The 16,654-nt window shown below is 50.3% G+C and overlaps 1 protein-coding gene across 1 annotated transcript in view; it reads right to left on the minus strand.

Moving 5' to 3' along the window:
• Positions 1–16,654, minus strand: part of LOC147115969 (heparan-sulfate 6-O-sulfotransferase 1-like) — a 356,034-nt gene that overhangs the window by 68,819 nt on the left and 270,561 nt on the right. The gene's annotated exons all lie outside the window — the stretch shown is intronic.

Consider the following 16,654-nt stretch of genomic DNA (forward strand, 5'->3'; position numbering starts at 1 on the left):
GGAAGGAGAGAGAGAGAGGGGAAGGAGAGAGGAGAGAGAGGGGGAAGGAGAGAGAGAGAGGGGGGAAGGAGAGAGAGAGAGAGGGGGAAGGAGAGAGAGAGAGAGGGGGAAGGAGAGAGAGAGAGAGGGGGAAGGAGAGAGAGAGAGAGGGGGAAGGAGAGAGAGAGAGAGGGGGAAGGAGAGAGAGCGGGGGAAGGAGAGAGAGAGACAGAGAGGGAAGGGAGAGACAGAGAGAGGGAAGGAGAGAGAGAGAGAGAGAAGAGAGAGGAGAGAGAGAGGGAGAAGGAGAGAGAGAGAGAGAGAGAGAGAGGGAAGGAGAGAGAGAGAGAGAGAGAGAGAGAGGGAAGGAGAGAGAGAGAGAGAGAGAGAGAGAGGGGGAAGGGGAGAGAGAGAGAGAGAGAGAGAGAGGGAAGGAGAGATACAGAGAGAGAGAGGGAAGGAGAGAGAGAGAGAGGGGAGGAGAGAGAGAGGGAAGGAGAGAGAGAGAGAGAGGGGGAAGGAGAGAGAGAGAGGGGGAAGGAGAGAGAGAGGGAAGGAAAGAGTGAGGAAGGAGATAGAGAAGAGAGGAAGACACCCCGGGGAAGGGGCTGGACTCAGAGCCCGGTGGGTGAAGAAGAGCGGCCGCCATTGTGTGAGGTCGGCGGGAAGTTTGAATCGCGGCGGCCGAAGGAAGGAAGGAAGGAAGGAAGGAAGGAAGAAGGCGAGATTGTGGGTTTAAAATTTTTAAAAAAGGATCCAGAGAAAGGAGATGTAGGTGAAGCCGGAGGTTCTCATCGCTCGGGCTGTGTGTGTGTTGTGTGAGGAGGCGGAGACTCTCTGCAGCCCCGCCGGACTCCATCTGAGGTGAGTCTCTCTCTCTCTCTGCGCTTTGCTAAAGCTCTAAGCTCGGGGATTGAAGTTGATGCGGTAGGCCGAGGATCCCCAGCCTCCTCCTCCTCTTTCACACTGAGTGTGAGTTGAGCCCAGCCCTCCCCCCCGGGTGTGTGGGGGGTGATTGGCCGGGGGCGGGGAGGAAGGAGGGAATGGCGCCGAGTCTCTCTCACAGACCCCCGAGCCCTGCCGGGCTGTAATAGAGCCGGCTTCCCTCTCCCCCGGGCTCTCGGGCCACGCGGTTGAGACCGCGGGGAAGGGGTAGCACTCAGAGCCCGGCCTTGGTGACCCGGAGCCCCCGTGCGTGGCGGCTCCCGCTCTGGACCGCCGCCGCCAGCTCACCTGCTCGTTTTCAGTTGGGCTGATCCCTGATGAGCTCCCGCTCCGGGCCCCCGACAACGGCGGGCTGACCCCTGATGAGCTCCCGCTCCGGTTTTTCCCGCTCCCGCACTAACGGCAGGCTGTAGGATTAGGCCCCGCCCACACACACCATGAAATGCCCCCCGTGATGCAGCGCGCTTCCCCCGTAGATGGTCAACCATCACGTCACTCAACGTTAATGAGCGGATACGTCACTCAACGCTAATGAGCGGATTTTTACCGTTTTTTGAAGGTTTTTCCAAAAAGTAAATACACCTATGACACTCCCCTAATCATAAGCTTTCTTTTGATATAACATGTGTAGGTACGCTCTATAACTTTTGAGTTAAGCATGGACATACACACAGGCAGACAGACAGACACCACCATCCATTTATATATGTCTATAGATAATAAAGATTATACATATGCATATACAAACATACATATACACACATATATACAAAATTAAACCCTGTTATTAAGCTCTTGGATAGATTGCAATCTCTTTTAGAGAGCAGTATTTTCAAAATCCTCATTTTGTTCTGCTCTCTGGGCAATTTCTGATCTCGAAGGAGATAATCCAAACTCAGACTGATGAAACCTTCAAACCAAAGGTCACTTTCCTCGTTTCCAAGACCATTTATCCCTATATATTTCCGATGCTCAGATGGACATCTGACATTCGGCACTGTCTGACAGAGGTTCATTCATTTCCACGAGCACAATCGTACTCTCATTCCAAAACTGCACAAATGAAAAGGAAGGGTAATGGATCAATTTCACGTTTAAATTCTGCTCTTTGCCGTTAGGAAAAAGAAACGTACAGCTTTTTTAGTCTTCTAACAGTTCCTCCTCCCCCACCCCCACCCCACCCCCCCACCTCTGGTTTTACAGCAGGCCTGTCATTAGCAGGCTCAAAATTCCCAGCACCACTAAACTGGGGGGCAAAGCATCCAGCTGGGTCTGCAGAGACCTCGGTATACCTTTCACATTAAAATGGGGCTTACTGCTGCCTTCTCACAGCAATCCAACAAACGGAATCTGAATGCGAGCTGCAAACTGTAATTCCCTTCAGAGTCCCGTGACATTCTAATAGTGCACAAGGACCAGTGCTTCCAAGCCATCAGTAAGAGAATTGACATCTGTGATTTAAAGGCTGCTGGAGGGGAGAGTCGGCATTTACAACTGTGCAGCACAAATCATGTCAAACGTGCTGATGTCAAATTAATACTAATTAAGGAGATGGCCATGCCCAACACTGCATGGACTACAGTAGGGGTCAGTCAACTGGTTTCCTGTTCCCCCCCACCCCCAGTGAAATTACTAGGTTAAAATAGGTGAGCTCAGAAAATGCCATTATGGGATAACCGGTTACATTTGCCGCTTTAGAAAATATATCCTGCAAAGTCCATTTACTTTGTCCCCTTCCACATCTTCTAGTATCCGGATATGGATTGTACAGTTGTATTTCAAATAAACATGATCAGGGGAAAAAAAAATGAAGCTGCTGAGAGTTCCTGGCTGGTTCGATTGGGGCAAGTACAGCTCAGTGTGATATTGGGGCCTCACAGACCAGGACAATATCTGGGTCTGCACGGAGTCGGGTTGATCTTGTCTGGGGCAGTGGTGGGGCACTACAGTTGTTCAAATTGCATCATTGCAACTGGGGAAAGGAAAGCCTGCCAATTGAAGCCGACAGTCACCCCTAGACTGGGAACCAGAAGATGCTCCTCCCCTTAACTAATGTCATAGCAAGAAAAGGCTTTCAGTCACTTAGTACAGATGTAAATATGGCACTGGACATCATCTTTGCCTGAATGCAGGATCTCAGTAAAGGGTCATCAAAAAAGTATACATTCTGGAAATAAGGATCTTAAGAGTCCCACTCCTGGTTTCAATTGCATACTTTCTCAATACCCCACCCCACAAAGTACCAAGACTTGTAACTCGTTCACCTCCAACACCAAAATGATTACTTTGGATTTAGGGTGGGATGGGGAGTGTTTATTATGATACACAAGGTATCACAATTGTATGGGACAGGCTGGATGGACCAGAAGGTCTATTCCTGTCCGTCATTGTTCGTATCTTCATATCTCAAATCAATAAACAAATGAAGCAGAGATTTAGTAAAACATTAAAAATAGATTAACATAATAAATAATAAATAACAGAAGATGAATTGAAAATAGTGCATGCCAATTCTGGCTAAATCCCACCTTTCTCTTTCTCCTTCCCTACCACCCACTTCACCAAAATACTTCAGTGCCACTTCCCCAGCCCTCAACATTGACAGTCCCGCAGTAAGAATCACGTCTCCCGCAACCATACCGATTTTTGACATATCATCATGCAGTGGGAGATATGGATACATCAGAAACACATTTTAAATCAGCCTGGACAGAGTAGGCCTCAAGAGTGAGAGTCAAGAGCAGGTTACATATCTTTCAAAAGACAGCCTTTCCTCTGAAAGAATGAATGAATGCCTGGAGCTAGCTGCCCACTCCTGGCATTCTAGTCTCTTCACATTATGGCTGCTGATAGAATCCTAAGTGCGCCTTTAAAATTAATTCTAGGAGACTGCCCACTGCTCCAGATACTTCCCAGGAATGAACGCGCGAAGTAACAACAGAGTGCGCAGCAGAATAACCTGCAGAATAAATCCCGACATTTTTCAAAGGGCTTGAGCACAGCTTGTGTGTGCACGTGCAGATGAGCTGCCCCCATCCATCTGGAGGCGTGCGATAGCAAGTCTCTATCTGCAGCCTGATACAGGTGCCGGGATTTGACATAACCCATCGCTGCCAGATTACCCTAATGAATACATGGGAGTTCGGTAGGAAACTAATGACTGCCCAGGGGAGTGGGGAACTGCTACAAACTGTACGGACTTAGTTGTACTTTCTGTCATTTTCAAAGAGGCAAACTTCGCCACCATTAAGAATGCTGCATTGGACGCTTTTTAATTTGTTTTCTTCCCCTGTAATTCTGCAGACCTTGACCCTTGCTTGACTGTGGATTAGGGCTGCCAGCTCTTGTTGGACAGATTCCTGGAGGTCACATCACATGACCCTCCCGCCGGCAACCACCTTGCCCCCAGTCTCTTGCCATTGGCTGCTCGACACATCCATTATCACAGCACACTGCCTGCCCACGCCAACTGGAAAGTGAACAGACTCTTCGAGGGTAATGTTAAGCTTAAAATACAGTGGGTTGGGGTCAGGTGGGGTGTAAAATTTAAAAAATCTCAAACCTGACCGACCACCTCTGGATTTAACAGAGGCGATATGGGGTTGGGGAGGGGGGAGAGGGAGGGGGGGGGGAGGGGGGGAAGGGAGGGAGGGGGGGGAGGGGGGGGGCTGGCAACCAATCCGCTCTCAGGTGGCGGGTTGGCCATTTAAATATTATAATGAGGCTGTGTGCCTCATATTTAACCTATCTTCCCGGTTTAACCCTGACCGACTGGGTTTCCCAGGCCTCAGGAAACCCAACAGCTAAAGGGAGATGAGGATCACTTTGTGGAAGAGGCAAGTGCTTTGCCAGCACTGCTTGTGGGCCACCCCACCCCCTGCTCAAGGTTTGGACCCTTGCTCCCACTAACCCAGCTGAAGGCTCCCTACCTGCTCCCGGACTGCGGCCTCCTCTGGAGCGTTCCCCGTCCGACAGGGAGCCCAGCCTGTCCATCAAACTGGCTTCCGGGCAGGGATCCTGCTGGGGAAAAAAAAGACGTCCGCTGTGGAGTCAAAACTCCGCCCCCACCCCCCCCGCTCACAAAACTCGCCCCAGTCAAGATCGGGGCCTTCATTACCCGAATGGATGAGTCTTGGCTGTCAGTCAAACAGCCATTTCCCCCTCCCATCTCCAATATTTTTATAACTAATAAACAAAAAAAAAGGGTTCAAAGTAAATGGAAAATAAAACACTTTTTCTAAATCACCCTTTTGCTTTTTCTCCAGAGGTGCTGGAAGCAGTGCCCAGGAGAGCAATCTTTAATTCCTAGAGACTCCAGGATAATCCTGGAGGGTTGGTAACCCTATGGTTCGAGACACAAACTGCTCTCCCCTACCTTGTGAAGAATGGCCATTCTTCACGTGCATGGCTGGACCGTCAGCATCAGCAGGCTATTCCACTATAGGGGGCCTATCAGGCACTTTCCAGCAGGAGCCATGGAACAGAAAATGAAAGCAGGTTTCCTGGCTCATTTCTCCTCCATGGCAACAGTAACTGCACGCTTTCAAAGTAATCCATTGGGTGAGAAGTGCTTAGGGACGTGATAGGGCACTACGTAAAACACATATATTAATGTGATTCAGGAACCCAGAAGTAAATACTTATGCAAAAGCATCTGAAAATTGGTCACTTTCTTTAGGAGGGGAGTGAAGCAGATAAATTACAATTTTGGAAAAGAGAGCTGACTCGCTTCAAGTGCAGATGTGGTAGCGCTTCACATAAATATCACAGCACGTGTCTTCAGCATAGCTTGTGTTCAAATCCTGCACCACACGAATCAGTACCTTAATAGCACTCCTTCCCACCCACTTCACCTGACAAAATTCAATGGACCTTTAACAGCTGCTCGACCAGTGAGAGACCGTCAACTCTGAAGAGCCTTTCAAATAAATCTAACACTGGTAAATGCATTTTTCTGTTAACATATTAGCAAGCACAGAGAAAAATATAACCCAGGGGGTTTGCAGAGCTTTCATGCAATTGAATAGAAGTGTCATGTAACCAAATTTGTTCCCACGCAGACATGTGAAGCTCAAGAAAAACTACTCCCGGAAAAGTCCAAGAGCAATTCACTGCCAGAATAAGTTTGAACTATTCCATAATATACTTGTTTAAAAATAAGTCTTATTATTATCCTGGTGGTGCTGCATTTCGACGGGGTTTGGTTCCATGGGCACGAGATGTTCTCTGATGCGTCGCCCGACTGGGCCTGGACAATGTCGACAGGCTATTGACCATAGAGGGCATCACAGATGCTACTCTCACCTGACACCCACACACCTACCCTTGCCAGCAGGGATCACTGGATAACTGTTAGGAGCACAATCTTTTTTTCCCTTCCCCAGCGTATGGTTACTGAAACCAACTTCATCACCCAAACCTACTGAAGCTGACTCAGATGAATTAAGTCAGTGGTGGCTAGAAATTAAGCCTCGAATCTTTCAGTCTGTATGGCTTAGAGCTGCACCTAGTGGTTCCTTCACCTATTTAGGCCTTCGGGGAAGTTGCCAATTGAAAGCCAGCTGCTGGCATGACCCGTTTTTAGTAGCCCTTCCAAGTTGCCTGTCTTGGTGAGACCAGGCAATTTGACATGCAACTGGCTGCCATGCTTCAGGAACCAGCAGCACAAACATGCCTACTGTGCAATGTAAAAGCAGATTGAGACCAGCTCCTGGAGGTGGACTAAAACTGCTTGACAAGGCCCAATTCAGGTTACTTCCCATCCAAAGTACATTACACAGCCTGCATTGATGCAAAGCCAAAGCACTTGGCATTGACACAAACCATGTAATAAAACTGTCTCGAAGCAAAGAAAATTAGACAGATGAGCAGAGTAACTATAAAATATACATGGTGTGCAACAGCTTTTTTGAAACCCTGGGAGAATCCTCAATGCACAGACTACTTCCAATCTTTCCAGTACAATTAGATTTCTTCAGAACTTTCCAATGCATTGTCCTGGGGTTTCATCAACAACAATTATCTTTTTTGTTAGAGAGATAAGAGTCGAGGCCATGGATGATTTTGAACACAAGGAGGAGGAATTTTAAATTGATGTGCTTGTGGGACCGTGAGCCAATGTGGGTCAGCGAGCGCAGTGGTGATGGTATAAAATTTAAAAAAAAAATTCATTTGTGGGATCAGGGCATCGCTGGTAATGCCAGCATTTATTAGTTGCCCTCGAGAAGGTGGTGTTGAGCCGCCTTCTTGAACCGCTGCAGTCCGTGTGGTGAAGGTACTCCCACAGTGCTGTTAGGTAGGGAGTTCCAGGATTTTGACCCAGCGACAATGAAGGATCACCAATATACTTCTAAGTCAGGATGGTGTGTGACTTGGAGGGAAGCTTGGAGGTGGTGGTGTTCCCATGCGCCTGCTGCATTTGTCCTTCTAGGTGGTAGAGGTCGCGGGTTTGGGAGGTGCTGCCGAAGAAGCCTTGGCGAGTTGCTGCAGTGCAACTTGTAGATGGTCCACACTGCAGTCACGGTACGCCGGTGGTGGAGAGAGTGAATGTTTAAGGTGGTGGATGGGGTGCCAATCAAGCAGGCTGCTTTGTCCTGGATGGTGTCGAGCTTCTTGAGTGTTGTTGGAGCTGCACTCATCCAGGCAAGTGGAGAGTATTCCATCACACTCCTTACTTGTGCCTTGTAGATGGTGGAAAGGCTTTGGGGAGTCAGGAGGTGAGACACTCGCCGCAGAATATCTTGCTTCTGACCTGCTCTTGTTGCCACAGTATTTATGTGGCTGGTCCAGTTAAGTTTCTGGTTAATGGTGACCCCCCAGGATGTTGATAGTGGGGGATTCGGCGATGGTAATGCCATTGAATGTTAAGGGGAGGTGGTTAGACCCTTGCTTGTTGAAGATAGTCATTGCCTGGCACTTCTGTGGCGCGAATGTTACCTGCCACTTATCAGCCCAAGCTTGAACGTGGTCCAGGTCTTGAAGCAGTCCATGCCTGCATGCAACATTATCTGTGGAGTTGCGAATGGCGCTGAACACTGTGCAGTCATCAGCGGACATCCCCATTTCTGACCTTATGTTGGAGGGAAGGTCATTGATGAAGCAGCTGAAGATGGTTGGGCCTAGGACCCTGAGGAACTCCTGCAGTGATGTCCTGGGGCTGTGATGATTGACCTTCAACCACAACCATTTTCCTTTGTGCTAGGTATGACTCCAGCCAGTGAAGTGTTTTCCCCCTGATTCCCATTGACTTCAGTTTTACTAGGGCTCCTTGATGCCACACTCAGTCAAATGCTGCCTTGGTGTCAAGGGCAGTCACTCTCACCTCACCTCTGGAATTCAGCTCCTTTGTCCATGTTTGGACCACGGCTGTAATGAGGTCTGAAGCCGAGTTGTCTTGGTGGAACTCAAACTGGGCATCAGTGAGCAGGTTATTGGTGAGTAAGTGCCGCTTGATAGCACTGTCAATGACACCTTCCATCACTTTGCTGATGATTGAGAGTAGACTGATGGGGTGGTAATTGGCCAGGTTGGATTTATCCAGCTTTTTGTGGACAGGACATACCTAGACAGTTTTCCACATTGTCGGATAGATGCCAGTGTTGTAGCTGTACTGGAACAGCTTGGCTAGGGGCGTGGCTAGTTCTGGAGCACATGTCTTCAGCACGATAGCCGGGATGTTGTCGAGGCCCATAGTCTTTGCTGTATCCAGTGCGCTCAGCCGTTTCTTGATATCACGTGGAGTGAATCGAATTGGCTGAAGAATGGCTTTTGTGATTATGGGGACCTTGAGAGTAGGCCGATATGGATCATCCACTCGGCACTTCTGGCTTAAGTTGGTTGCAAACACTTCAGCCTTGCCTTTTGCACTCAAGTGCTGGGCTCCACCATCACAGAGGATGGGGATATTCATGGAGCCTCCTCCTCCTGTTAGTTGTTTAATGGTCCACCATCATTCACGACTGGATGTGACAGGACTGCAGAGCTTTGATCTGATCTGTTGATTGTGGGATCGCTTAGCCCCTGTCTATAGCATGCTGCTTCCGCTTTTTAGCATGCATGTAGTCCTGTGTTGCAGCTTCCCCAGATTGGCACCTCAATTTTAGGTACGCCTGGTGCTGCTCCTGGCATGCTCTTCTACACTCCTCGTTGAACCAGGGTTGGTCCCCTGGCTTGGTGGTAATGGTAGAGTGAGAGATATGCCAGGCCATGAGGTTACAGGTTGTGGTGGAATACAATTCTGCTGCTGCTGATGGCCCACAGCGCCTCATGGATGCCCAGTTTTGAGCTGCTAGATCTATTCTGAATCTATCCCATTTAGCACGGTGGTAATGCCACACAACACGATGGAGGGTGTTCTCAGTGTGAAGACGGGACTTCGTCTCCGCAATGACTGCGCGGTGGTCACTGCTGCCAATGCTGTCATGGACAGATGCATCTGCGACAGGTAGATTGGTGAGGACGAGGTCAAGTAGGTTTTTTCCTCTTGTTGGTTCACTCACCACCTGTCGCAGGCCCAGACTGGCAGTTATGTCCTTCAGGACTCGGCCAGCTCGGTAAGTGGTGGTGCTACCGAGCCACTCTTGGTGATGGACATTGAAGTCCCTGATGCGCTATCAATTACTCATAAAAGACGGAGAGTAACTAAAGGCTTTTATTAGCAAAGAACAGAGCATGCCTCTCGTGGTTGACTGGGTTCCAAGAAGGCAGGGGGCTGCAGGGCAATCACCTTTATACCTGGGCCTGTGGGTGGAGCCAGGGGCGGAGCCAGCAGAGACATGCTGAGGCATGCATAGGTACAGCAGTGTGCAACAACAACAACAACGGTGAACAACAATAACAGTGGTTTACCACATTCACCCCTTGTTTAAAATTGAGTCCGGCGGGGCGAAGTGTACTAAAGGTTCGTGTAAGTAAGTCTATCAGGTGGCCTTGTATGCCGTCCTGATCGTCGTGGTGGCGGCGGTGATGGTGCAGCATCCAACGTTGAATCTGGCGTCTCATTGAGTGGTTGGGTGGTCAATGACGGGTCCTGGGGCTGCGGCATGCCGTCTAGCGGGGTTGGGTTGTGGGTAGTGGTGGATGGCAATGGTAGTGTTTCAGGGGCACCCAAAGGTGCGAGATCTCGTGTGGGGGCTGTGTCCTCCCGCCCGTCCGGGTACGCTACGTGAGCGTACTGGGGGTAGGCATGGGTAGTGGTGGGTGGCGAGGGAGGTGTTTCGGGAGCACCCGAAGGTGCGAGGTCTCGTATGGAGACTGTGTCCTCCCGCCCGTCCGGGTACACCACGTAAGCATACTGAGGGTTGGCATGGAGGAGGCTCACCCTCTCGACCAGGGGGTCCGTCTTATGGGACCTCACGTGCTTCCGCAATAGGACGGGTCCTGGAGAAGTCAGCCATGTCGGTAACGAGATCCCCGATGTGGACTTCCTGGGGAAGGAGAACATTCTCTCGTGAGGGGTAACATTGGTGGCTGTACAGAGCAGTGACCGAATGGAATGGAGCGCCGCAGGGAGGACTTCCTGCCAGCGAGAGGTCGGAAGGCCCTTAGATTTCAAGTTTAAAAGGACTGCCTTCCAGACCGTCGCATTCTCCCTTTCCACCTGGCCATTCCCCCGGGGGTTGTAGCTGGTGGTCCTGCTTGTAGCAATACCTCTCGAGAGCAGGTACTGCCGAAGTTCGTCGCTCATAAAGGATGAGCCCCTGTCGCTATGAATATAGCTAGGGAAACCGAACAAGGCGAAGAGGTCATTCAGACATTTAATGACTGTGGTACTGGTCATGTCTGAGCAAGGGATGGCAAACGGCAAACGGGAGTACTCGTCAATTATGTTGAGGAAGTACACATTGCAGTCGGAGGAGGGGAGGGGCCCTTTAAAATCGACGCTCAGCCGTTCAAAGGGGCGCGTGGCTTTGATCAGGCTTGCTCTGTCTGGCCTATAAAAATGCGGTTTGCACTCGGCACAGATTTGGCAGTTCCTGGTCATGGTCCTGACCTCCTCGATGGAGTAGGGCAGGTTACGGGATTTGATGAAGTGAAAAAACCTGGTGACCCCCGGGTGGCAGAGGTCATTGTGGAGGGTCTTCAGTCTATCGACCTGCGCGTTGGCGCATGTACCATGTGATAGGGCATCTGGGGGCTCATTGAGTTTCCCGGGCTGGTACAAGATATCGTAATTGTAGGTGTAGAGTTCGATTCTCCACCTCAAGATCTTGTCGTTCTTGATTTTGCCCCTCTGCTTATTATTAAACATAAAAGCTACTGAACGCTGGTCAGTGAGCAGGGTAAATCGTTTTCCGGCCAGGTAATGCCTCCAATGTCGCACAGCTTCCACAATGGCCTGGGCCTCCTTTTCGACAGAGGAGTGTCGAATCTCGGGGCCCTGGAGGGTCCTTGAGAAAAAGGCCACGGGTCTCCCTGCCTGGTTAAGGGTTGCAGCTAGGGCAAAGTTGGATGCGTCGCTCTCCACTTGGAAAGGGATGGACTCATCCACTGCGTGCATTGTGGCCTTCGCAATATCTCTTTTTATGAGAGTGAAGGCTGCACAGGCCTCTGCTGTCAGGGGGAAGGAGGTGGACTTGATGAGGGGTCTGGCTTTGTCCGCATAGTTGGGCACCCACTGAGCATAGTACGAGAAAAACCCTAGGCATCTCTTCAGTGCTTTTTGGCAGTGGGGGAGGGGGAGCTCCATAAGGGGGCGCATCCTGTCGGGGTCGGGGCCGATGACTCCGTTCTCCACTACACAGCCAAGAATGGCAAGGCGCTTGGTACGAAACATACATTTGTCCTTGTTATATGTTAGGTTCAGCCGCTGGGCCGTACGGAGGAATTTCTCTAGATTAACATCATGGTCCTGCTGGTCGCGGCCGCAGATGGTGACATTGTCTAGATAGGGGAAAGTGGCCTGGAGCGCGTTCTGGTCGACCATCCGGTCCATCTCCCGTTGGAAGACTGAAACCCCGTTGGTGACGCCGAAGGGAACTCTGAGGAAGTGGTAGAGACGACCGTCAGCTTCAAAAGCTGTGTACTGGCGGTCCTCAGCCCTGATGGGGAGCTGGTGGTATGCCGACTTCAGATCTATCGTCGAGAACACCCGGTATTGTGCTATCTGATTGACCATGTCAGATATGCGGGGGAGTGGGTATGCATCTAGCTGGGTGTAGCGATTGATCGTCTGGCTGTAGTCAATAACTAGGCGCTGTTTTTCGCCAGTCTTCACTACCACCACTTGTGCTCGCCATGGGCTGGTGCTACTTTCAATAATCCCTTCCTTCAGGAGTCTTGCTACCTCGGATTTAATGAAGCTCCTATCCCCGGCACTGTAACGCCTGCTTTTGGTAGCGATGGGCTTGCAGTCGTGGGTGAGGTTAGCGAACAAGGAGGGGGGGGGGACTTTAAGGGTGGAGAGGCTGCAAATGGTGCGCGGCAGGCGATTTAAAAGCTGCTGGCTGCAGACTGTGAGTGGGGGGAGGGGTCCATCGTACGCTAATGTGACACTCTTAAGGTGGCACTGAAAATCCAACCCCAGTAGAACGGCAGCGCAGAGATGGGGCAGGACCAGGAGTTTAAAATTTTTGTATTCTGTGCCCCTTACTGAAAGGGTCACTACACAGTAGCCACCGACGTCCGCTGACTGGGCTTTGGAAGCCAAAGAGATCCGATGGCGCGTCGGCAGGACCGGGAGAGAGTAACTGCGCACCGTGTCGGGGTGGATAAAGCTCTCCGTGCTCCCGCTGTCAAAAAGGCAGGTAGTGGCGCGGCCGTTTACCGTAATGTCCATCATGGACCTGGACAGTTGATGAGGGAGAGATTGGTCCAGCATCACGGAGGCCAGCGTATGGTCGAGCGAGTCGATGTGGTCGTCAGATGAGGCGGTGGTTGAGTCCGGGTCCCCCGTGGTTGAAGTTGGAGACGTCCAAGATGGCGGACAAAATGGCGGCGCCCATGGTCCCGATCCCCACGCGGCTGGGGGAGCCCAAGATGGCGGACAAGATGGCTGCCCCCACGGTTCGCACGCGGCGCTGCTGGCGTTAGCGGTTTTACCTTTGCAGGCGCTGACATAGTGTCCTTTCTTCCCGCAGCCGGAGCAGGTAGCGTTTCTCGCCGGGCAGCGTGCTCTGGGGTGTTTTGCCTGGCCACAAAAATAACATTTCTGTGCCTTGGACATCGCAGCAGCAGTTGAAGGTGGCGGTCCCATGACCCAAGGTTGTGGCGTCCACGTTGCGGAGCGGTTAGGGGAGAAGGCGTCCATATTCCTGTGGGCTGCGTCGAGCGAGAGCGCGAGGGACACTGCCTTTCTCAGGTCCATTTCTCCCTTTTCCAACAGTCTCTGCCGGGAGTAGTCGGACCATAGACCCGCGACGAAAGCATCTCGGATCAGTCCCTCTGTGTGTGCTGCGGCTGATACTTCTTTGCAATCGCAGCCTCGGCCGAGTATCCGTAGTGCCCGTAGGAAGGCCTCCACCGATTCCCCGGGCTGCTGTCTGCGGGATCTTAAGAGGTGCCTGGCATAGACCGTATTTACCGGGCGTGCGTATTGCCCTTTTAGCAGATCGATAGCCGCCGCATAGGTCGTCGCGTCCTGGATTATTGTATAAACTTGGTGGCTCACCTTTGAGGCCAGGATTTCCAACTTGTTTTCGTCCAGGGTCACAGTTGAGGCTTGCAGGTAGGCCTCGAAGCAACGCAGCCAATGCGCGAATTTGGTAGCCGAACCCGCTTCTTGGGGGTCTAGGTCCAGGCACGTTGGTCTGAGGGCTCGCAGCAGCTCCTGCTGCTCAGCGTTTGGTGCAGCAGCCTGCTGCTCAGCGTTTGTTGTCGACATTTTGTTTTTGCTAATAAAATTGATGCGCTATCAATTACTCATAAAAGACGGAGAGTTAGGAGAGTAACTAAAGGCTTTTATTAGCAAAGAACAGAGCATGCCTCTCGTGGTTGACTGGGTTCCAAGAAGGCAGGGGGCTGCAGGGCAATCACCTTTATACCTGGGCCTGTGGGTGGAGCCAGGGGCGGAGCCAGCAGAGACATGCTGAGGCATGCATAGGTACAGCAGTGTGCAACAACAACAACGGTGAACAACAATAACGGTGGTTTACCACAGTCCCCCACCCAGAGTACATTCTGTGCCCTTGCTACTCTCAGTGCTTCTTCCAAGTGGTGTTCAACATGGAGGAGTACTGATTCATCAGCTGAGGGAGGGCGTTAAGTGGTAATCAGCAGGAGGTTTCCTTGCCCATGCTTGACCTGAAGCCATGAGACTTCATGGGGTCCGGTGTCAATGTTGAGGACTCCCATGGCCACTCCTTCCCGACTGTATACCACTGTGCCACTACCCCTGTTGGGTCTGTGCTGCCGGTGGTGACGGAAGAGTTTGGGACAGTGGCTGAAAGGTAGGATTCTGTGAGTATGACTATGTCAGGCTGTTGCTTGACTCGTCTGTGGGACAGCTCTCCCAATTTTGGCACAAGTCCCCAGATGTTGGTGAGGAGGACTTTGCAAGGTTGACTGGGCTGGGTGTGCCGTTGACATGTCCGTATCCGGTGCCGAGGTCGATGCCAGGTGGTCCGTCCGGTTTCATTCTTATTATTTTGTTTCGTAGCGGTTAGTTACAACTGAGTGAGTTGCTAGGCCATTTCAGAGGGCAGTTAAGAGTCAACCACATTGCTGTGGGTCTGGAGTCACATATAGACCAGACCAGGTAAGGACGGCAGATTTCCTTCCCTAAAGGGCATTAGTGAACCAGATGGGGTTTTACGACAATCCGATAATTTCATGGTTACCATTACTGATACTAGCTTTTTATTCCAGATTTTATTTTAATTAACTGAATTTAAATTCCCCAGCTGCCGTGGTGGGGTTTGAACTCACGTCTCTGGATCATTAGTCCAGGCCTCTGGATTACTAGCCCAGAGACATTACCATTAAGCTACCGTTCCCGATTTTATGGTGAATGTGACTTGCTACGAGTTAGGATACGGGCAGCAGAGTTTTGGATGAGCTCACGTTTACAGAGGGTGGAAGATGGGAGGCCGGCCAGGAGAGCTTTGGAATAGTCAAGTCTGGAAGTAACAAAACTGTGGATGAGGATTTCAGCAGCAGATGAGCTGAGGCAGGGACGGAGATGGGCAATATTACGGAGGTGGTAGTAGGCGGCCTTAGTGATGGAGAGGATAAGGGGTCGGAAGCTTAGCTCAGAGTCAAATATGACGCCAAGGTAGTGAACAGTCTGGTTCAGCCTGAGAAAGATTTCTATGAGAGCATATCCGGAAGAACTCCAATCTTAACACACTAAAGATTGCAAGAATTCAGAAATCATAAAATTAATTTAAACAACACCTTGCATTACCTCAAGAATCATTGCATGCAAGGAAACAGTTTCATTGTCTGCTGTCAGTGGGCAACAGAATGGAAACTATTATCTATCGACACCACAAATTACAGGCTATCAACTGAACAAAACTGCTGCGAGATCTCTCAAGAGGTATTTCAGCAGGAGACCCCACCACCCGCTGAGCACAAGCTGCTGCACAGTGAAAATTATCACAATTCAGCTCTGGGTTGAATCTCTTCCCAAGACCCAGCCAGCCTCGTAGCCTCAGGTTCGATGCCACCTGCAGTCTTTCCAGTCTCTGCCCCAGTCAGTCTTCACCATCTACTGCATTGAAAAAACAAGTGCGATCCAAGGGTTATAGTAAAGACTATGTTTGCTGCAGTTATGGAGTAAGACTGCCCCACCAGTAATGGAGGTGACCTTGAGCAGGTAATGCCATCATTCATGGGTACTTTATATTAAAACGCCCTCTAGGTCAATTCTGAAAGCATGGAATCAATAACCTAAGATCGTACCCTTCAACTGCAGTCAACACTGGCAGAATATAGAACTACAGTACAAGGCTTTCCTTGTCTTCTGTTGAACTGTGACTACGTCTGTGTGCGTATGTGCAAACTTTCAGCAACATCAGAGCTTAAAGCAGCAAAGGAGATATTTCGAAGTAGAGCAGGAGTGTTCGGTAGAGCCCGGTGTCTTGGCTAATATCTCTTAAACAACATCACTAAAACACAGATTATCTGGTCATTATCTCACTGCTGTTTATGGGTTTATGCACAAATTGGCTGCCATGTTTCCTACATTACTGTACAACTTTCAAAAAAGTACCTCATTGGCACATTAGGACATCCTGGGGTCATGAAAGGCGCTATATAAATGCAGGTTCTTGTTGTTTTTAATGGAAATTTAAAAAATATTCTCAGTGCTGCTCTTTTTTCGCCTCTCCTCAAAATGTGAACTTGTGCTGGGATATGATTTCACTGACACCAGCAGGCTTCCAGCACTTCATCACAAGGGCATCTGTTATACAGAAGCCGAGACAGTGAATGGTGGCTGGCTATTTGATCGAGGAAGCTTCACAGAAAGTCTGAGCCTGTCCTCACCAGGTGTCCACGTACAGTGGAAGTCCCCTGGGTAACATTCAGGTGTTGAAGTCTCAGCTGATCTTTTTCCATACTCAAGCCAGGTGAGGCACTTCTACTGCCACCCTGACAGAGATGAACTGATTCAGTAGAGACTAGGAATTGAACCCAGACCTACCTGGTCAGTGTGGCTCAGTGCCGTGCCATTAACCGACCAAACCGTCAGGGGAGCTCAGAACTGAGACTGCAGAAGCTGGTTTGTTAATTATTCAACTTTTCTAGCTATGCTTTTATAGCCTTTTGGCCAACTCTACATTTTGCCTTC

Source organism: Somniosus microcephalus, chromosome 6 (genome assembly GCF_052327205.1).
Source record: "Somniosus microcephalus isolate GS21.2 chromosome 6, FLI_Smic_1.0, whole genome shotgun sequence".
Taxonomy (NCBI): domain Eukaryota; kingdom Metazoa; phylum Chordata; class Chondrichthyes; order Squaliformes; family Somniosidae; genus Somniosus; species Somniosus microcephalus.